This window comes from Lagenorhynchus albirostris, chromosome 12 (assembly GCF_949774975.1).
Source record: "Lagenorhynchus albirostris chromosome 12, mLagAlb1.1, whole genome shotgun sequence".
NCBI lineage: Eukaryota > Metazoa > Chordata > Mammalia > Artiodactyla > Delphinidae > Lagenorhynchus > Lagenorhynchus albirostris.
Genome location: NC_083106.1, coordinates 68,293,929 through 68,301,369, shown reverse-complemented (window position 1 = coordinate 68,301,369; position 7,441 = coordinate 68,293,929). Strand labels below are relative to the sequence as shown.

Here is a 7,441-nt window from a genome sequence, read left to right as displayed (position 1 = left end):
TTCTAAAGAGAAGTGCCAAATACACATTCAGGACTGGCTAAGAAGCATCCAAAAAACTGAAAACTATAATCCTTTACACCTCACCAATCGCCAGGATATTGGAAAGGAAACTAAGAAATCACTTGAGGTTATTGGTGAGGTCTTTGAACAGAACTGTCAGTGTTATATTCCCACCCCAACCTGTTAGAGGAGTCCCCACTCCCACCCTCAGCCAAAGGACAGAGCTTCCAGAGAACTACTCAGACAGAATGGAGGATGAAGGGTGGACCTCAGAGGAGGGCGCCCCAGGGGGATGTTTGCTGAGAGGCAGGTGTGTGTTAGTCTGCCTGGTGCCTGGGAAAGAGTTTAACCCATGTCCTCTGCGGATGGAGAGTGCAGACACTGGGGCCTGCTCTTATCTGGAAGATCTTACAGAGAGAAGCTGGCTGGAATGCATTTGGACTGCAGGGCAAGAAGAGAAGGCTGGAAAAAAAAAATAAAAAAAAATAAAAAATAAATAAAAAATAAAAAAATAAAAAAAAAGAAGAGAAGGCTGGGATGAAGAAAGCTGCGCTTGCACCCACAGTGGGTGGAGGGGACATGTTTCCTAAGGGCTAGAGTGGGCACAGCAGAAGATAGGCTTGAGTGACCTCTGAGGGACCCTGTCCCAGGGGATGGCTGGAGAGATGGGGTGAGCCATGCAGAAAGAGGCTGAAAGGGGTCAGCCAGGGCACACATAGCCAACTTCAGGAAATGTTGAAGCCTCTCGGCCAGGGAGCAGGAAGGCTGTCTGAAAAATCCATAAAATGCGCCATGAGGTAAAGAACCAGCATTTAGGCATAATCTGGTTATAACAGAGAACACCAATTCTGGGCTGCAATCACACCGGGTGAGGCAGAATTGCTTCGGTTCCAAATGACCAGAACTGATCTTGAAACTACAGTAAGTAGCCTACTAAAACAACATTTTTTATTTACTTATTTTTGGCTGCGTTGGGTCTTCGTTGCTGCACGCAAGCTTTCTCTAGTCGCGGTGAGCGGGGGCTACTCTTCGTTGTGGTGCACGGGCTTCTCATTGCAGTGGCTTCTCTTGTTGCAGAGCACAGGCTCTAGGCACACGGGCTTCAGTAGTTGTGGCACGAAGGCTCAGTAGTTGTGGCACACGGGCTTAGTTGCTCCGTGGCATGTGGGATCTTCCCAGACCAGGGCTCGAACCCATGTTCCCTGCACTGGCAGGCGGATTCTTAACCACTGAGCCACCAGGGAAGCCCCTAAAACAACATTTTTTAAAACACTGAAAACAAGACATCTTAATAGGTTCTGCTTGAATTAATAGATTTTTTTGTATTACCAAGAGATTAAAACAGGTAGCATTTTGAAAGGGAGGGAGGGAGGCAATATTATTATTATGCCTCCTGTGGCACAAATAGTTTCTGACAGAAAAGCTTTAACCTTAGAATCGCACAAATTGATTTTTAAGGGAATGGAAAACCTGAAAGACTGCTAGGAAACGTAGGTGAGAATCACCTTTCAAAATCATATTGATTTTCCCTAGAAACCAAGTATTATACAAAATGCAAATTGCAACGCAGGTCTGTTCAGGAGAAAGGGCTTGTTGGCATAGTATCAAATAACGCCCATCAGCCAATGGCAATCGACTCACTACACAAATAGATGTGTCAGTCCTGTATTGTCAAGAGATCAGTCACTCACCAACTTAAATTAGAACCTGTGAATCAATACTCTGTTTTAGGAAACATAACTACTCTCATCTGCACAAAAGTGCAGTCTTCCTCAGAGAAATTTTCTCATGAATTTCTCACCCATGATCAAAATTTACAATAGCCCTTGCTAAGGTTTTGTCAAGAAATGATCCCCTGACACTTGAGAGCTGTATGTACACGAGGATGACAAAGTCAAGATCTGGAACCTCACATTCTTTAAAGTAATTCTAATGGAAACCTGCAACCCTAGATGCTTCCTATGCCTAGAAATCGGTTATGGACAACAAGGCATATTAAGCAGCTGTAAGCCCCAGCACACATGCCTAATGTCCTTCATTTTGAGGGTTACTGTCTGTATTAGTCTGCTCAGGGTGCCATAACAAAGCACCAAAGACTGGGTGGCTTAAACAACAGAAATTTATTTTCCCACAGTTCTGGCGGCTAGAGGTCCAAGACCAGGCATTGGAAAATTCAGTTTCTGGTGGGATCTCTCTCCCCAACCTGTAGATGGCCCCCTTCTCACCATGTCCTCAATGGCTTTCCTCTCTGCTCACACAGAGAGAGTTCTTAGGTGTCTCTTTCTCTTCTTATAAAGACATCGATCCTACCGGATCATGGCCCCACCCCTATGACCTCTTTTAACTTTAATTATCTCCCAAAAAGCCCTCCAAAATACAGTCACTTTAAGGGTTAGGGCTTCAACATATGAATTTGGGGGAGAGGAAACACAATTCTGTCTATAACACTACCTTTTTGGTAATAACAGCACACTGATTAATGTTAAGACAGCCTGAGATCAAAATGCATAATTTCTATTGTCTAGCTCTTCAGAGTTCTAAGATAACCATTCAACATAAGTAATGGTTTATTGAGTTAGATACCACTAATTTGAAGTTGGCGTTGTTTGAACTGGGGAATCTGAAGCTTCCAGTGGTACCATATATGCAAAAAATATTACTGAGGCAATTGCAACTGTTAACAAGATTGCAGAATTGGGGAACCAATAGAGAAAAAATTTCAACTGCTGCCATTGGTATATAAATAATGAGCTGGTTACTAATTACCATTATCTGGTCGTAAAAGCAGTTTGTGGGCTCCCCCTTCAGGTACTCCTTGCCCATCTTCAGTCAAATAACTGTAAGTTCAGTGCTCTAATACTAAATATATATTTAACATTAAATATATATATATTTCTTTTCAAACAATTCTGAGTCTCTACTGTATACAAATCACACTCAAGATCCTCATTTGGATAATCAAGGCCCTCCTTAATCCAGCTCTATTTATGTACCCAGCACTGGCTCCAATTATTCCCTAGTATAACCTCTTCTTCTTCTGGCCCTTGGACATCCCATGCTAGTTTGACCCTGGCTTGCAGGGCTGGCTTGCCCCTTCTGTCCTTAGCGCTTCAGGATCTTGGAATGAATTCTAAAAGCAGAATCTAGGAAACAGAGATGCTTCCCAACCTTAGGGCTCCAACAGCTATGATTTAGGGTCTCAATTCCTCACTTTCATTTTGAGAATTTCCACTTCCTATAAGTTTCACTCAAGTCCCACTTCCTTGAAGAAAGACTAATTTTCCTAGTAATTTTTATGGAGTTGCTCATCTCTGAATTTCAAGATCCATTCCACCCACTGTAGCTATGCAGTACAGCTTTCCTTCCTAGTCTCTTTTTTTTTTTCATAAGCAGGTTTTGAAATGGAGTGCCAATTCCTTCAAGTCAGGTACCGCTGACTTTCACTGTTTTTTTAAACATCCAAAGAGCTCAACAGAGTGTGGAAACATCATTCGATAAATTTTTTTTTCTTCAGAGTAGCTTGAATTCAAACCTTTCACTGCTTCAAATCACTCCTCTGAAGTAATGCTAATTACTGAGGCTGTGCTGCATCTAGCATTCTATTCATGCTTGACATCACAAACCAATTCTGGAGCAACAGGTATGTGACAGCAAGAAAGAAACATAAAAAGAGGGTTGAAAATTGACAAATTCCTTAAAAGAGATGGAAAGAGTCACTGGGCAGTAGTCAAAGAGAGTCACTTAGGGAAGTTTTAATGCAGAAAAGAAAGCTCTTATTTGACATACTAAGTGGAAAACAGTTTAACTTTAGTTTATGTACATTGGTGCTAATTATTTAGATAAGAACTAAATCAGTTTCTTTTCTTAAAACCAAATAAATTCAAACCTCTTGAACTTCCTGAAATACTAAAGCAAAGTTTTGGGTAGAGTGGGCTAGAATAGATGGGGTGGGGAATATGATTGTATTTTATTTTTTAGATGAATCCTATCACCTAGGAGCAGTTTCTGCCCCTTTCCAAAAGTGAGTGATAGGGGTCACACTCTGGCCTCACTCTAATATTAGGCAGTGATGGAAAAATGCCTCTTTCAGCTCTCTGAATCAATAATTCTCAACCCTTGAGAACTACAATATTGTATTCTAACTTGCCTTTACGACTACTGCTTCACTAAAACTCATCTGTGCTATAATTATACACACGTTAAGCATATAAGCTAAAAATACATACTTTTAATAAAATTCTACACACAAAAGGATAGGATGGGTTGCACTGAATTATCTAAAATAGCCATTCTAGAACCCAAGCAGCAATTCTCAGCATTTTCTAATACAGACTACAGTGATTCTGAGCAGAGAGAGCTCATAACCCCTTCGGACTGAATTTCATGATGTCTGATCAGCCAAACGACGTTCCCAAAAGTTTTTGGACAAAGTATTAATTTTAGTTGAACATAACCTGTCTTTGACCAAATCTCCAAAACATTTTTTTACATGACAGATTTTGAGTTGTGCCAAAATTATACAGTCAGGATTCCCCACGTAATTCAATGGTTTATCTTACTCAATAAACCATATGCAGTAGGTTGGAAAAATGGCCACACATGCTTCATCTCTTTGTATTCATACCCTCTTTGTCATGGAAGTTTGAGCGCCCTCAAACTTGACTCTGAACTTGGCCATAAGGCATGTTTAACCAACAGGATGCTAGCAAACATGATGCAAGGACTGAAAAACACTTGTGCTTTGGGGCTTCCCCTCAGACCACCACCACCACCACCACCACCACCACCACCACCACCACCACCATATGAAGAAGCCCAAACAAGCCTATCGATGACTAAAGGCATGTGGTCCAGTCAGCCTTGCCACCCAAGCCAAGAGCTACCCCCACCCCCGAAAGCAGAGCTGACCAACAGCTAACTGCAGTCTTTTATCTGCCAGTAAGTGAGAGCCAGCCTAAACCAGAAGAATCACCCTGTGCATTCCAACTCCCGATGCAAAGAAACAAGAATCAAATAAATGGCTGTTGTCTTAAACCACTAAGTTTTGGGGTGATTTGTTATTCAGTAAGAGCTAACTGACACACCATGAGATTTCAAATAATAGCCTACCATTTTCCTCACCCCTTGCCTTCAACTCCAATGATCCCTTTTTTAAATTGGCCACTGCTAGATCTTTCATTTTTTCCTAAACACAATGGGATTATGGGATTGCAGTCTGGAAACCAATTCAGAGATTTAAGAAATTGTCTCATAAATGGGAGAATGGGAGTGCAATAATTTTCACCAGCTGGGTTTTACTAATATTCAGCTGTCCTATCTCTGCAATGTATTCCTAATGGTTGAAATACAAGCACCAAAGTCCAGCATCTTTTACTCGCAAAGTTACTTGAAATGTAGTGAAACAATGAAAGCTTTCAAGCAGAACAAGAGTTTTTCTCTTTTTTTTTTAATACACCAAGCAGGTGGCATACTATAGCCACAAAAATAGTATTCAAATTTCAATCCATCTCAACAGAAATTGGACAGTTATTTGGTTTCATCATGGATCAAAGCCCCCAGATATCTGTAGTTTTTGTACTAGAGATTCCAAAATTGAACAAGGGAGAACCATAAAACTAAGTTGTAGCCCATCCAAAATAAACCGTTGGTTTATGTCACTGATAAAAATCATTGTTTTAATGCTATTATAGCTATAATTATTATGGCATCTATTTTTTTCTGATTCCTACCACATGATATTTTTATTTTTGCATATTTAATGACTATTCTTGCTTAACTTTAGGACATTTGGATAGACTTCCCAATAAATTTCCAGACTGAAATCCACCTCCATACCAAAACTCGTACTGAATTATTTTTCTCATCAATCAGTGAGGAGGCAAAAACGTGACAACTGATAAATTATACTTCAATTTAAAAACTGGTTAAAACCAAAAAAAGACGGTTAAAATTAAAAAAAAACAATAAGATTCTTGGATGTTAAAAACACTGACAACTACAGTGGAGACTCATTGCAAACAAACAGGCTGGGGGAGGATCCTTTTAACATTTTCAGAGTAAAATCTACAGATGGTGTTATTTCTAAGTTTTCCTTCCTGCCGTTTTTATGCTTGTTGCATTTGGGGGAATTAAAAGACAAAAGAGCTTTAAGAGACTAGGCTTGGAGACCCTTTAGAGGCTTTCCCAGTGTTCAAGAAATATGATGGGAATGGGTTAAATGTCTTCATTGAATGTAAGCGAGTGTCTGGCCTGGAGCCAGTCACTGTTTGGGCCTTCAACCTGAGCAACATGTAAACCATGTATGAGCGACGCGACTGGGGCTGGAAGGACCGAGAGAAACACAAGGAAATGATGGATTACCTCTCATCGCTTGGGAAAAACAGTTCGGTCCATGTCGCCCTTCCTCTCTTCCGGTTTGACGTGGTGTGCAGGGACGAAGTCCTGTACTACTACGAAGTCCAGATGGAGAGCAAGGTGCGGCAGAAAGGCCTGGGCAAGCTCCTCATACAATCCAGCAGATCACGGCCAGCAGCACACAGAGGAAGAGAATTATGTTAGCTGTATGTAAGCACAATCGTGGCGCCTACAGGTTCTTCAGAGAAGCGCTGCAATGTGAAATCGACGACTCTCCCCCAAGCGTGTCCGGATGCTGCTCCAATGGGGTCCCGAGCCGGAGGACGAAGTCTGGGGACAGCCAGTACTCCCACGCGGGCGGGCACTCTGGTGGCTGCTGTCCCTGCACTCCCAAGCCAGAACACTTCTCTCAGGCCCGTCCTCTCCCTGGCCTCATGCCGCTTACCAGGTGCCCTCAGAGCTGTGGCCTCCTCAGCCCTCCCCGTGCCAGGCTGCACCCTGAGAGCACAGAACCTTGGGGAGGAGAGGGCCACGCTGCCCCTCCCGCTCTCTCCTAGAAGAGCAGGAGGCCAGGACGGAGCAGAGTGGACGGGATGCTGTGGGAAGAGCCGGCGGATGCCTGGGCACAAGGCGCATGCTCTCATAGTGGCCGCCCGCTCACTCGGCTCTCGGCTCTCGCGAGAGTGAGAACCCTTCCGCGTAGGGTTCCTCGACTTTCCTCCCTCGGAATGCCTGAGAAGCCCGCCGGCGCCACCACCACCAGCACACGCTCACAGTTGGACAATGGAGTGTTTATACCCGCCTTTCTGAAAGTTCTGGACCCCTGGGTCAGGGTCTGGCTGCTTCCCAAAGAGGAATGGACTCGGTGTAGATTTGGGCTTTTAGGCGTAGAGAGAGGCTTCGGAAAGCCTCCCGTTTCATGGATGGGATGCTCGGATGGAGACCTTGGGAAGGTCTTTGGTGCCGCGACACAAAGAAGCGAGAGAGCTCCTTATGGCTGTGCTTTTATGGATCCACAGTTAGAGCAGAGCTGTGCCAGGGGACCAGATGACTCAGGGAGGAAGGCTGTCTCCCTCACTCCATTGCT

General features: G+C 43.3%; 1 pseudogene; it reads left to right on the top strand.

Annotated features, from left to right (window-relative positions):
- Window positions 1–792: 792 nt before the first annotated feature.
- On the top strand, window positions 793–6,911 carry LOC132530494 (N-alpha-acetyltransferase 40-like; annotated as a pseudogene).
- The last annotated feature ends 530 nt before the right edge of the window (window positions 6,912–7,441 follow it).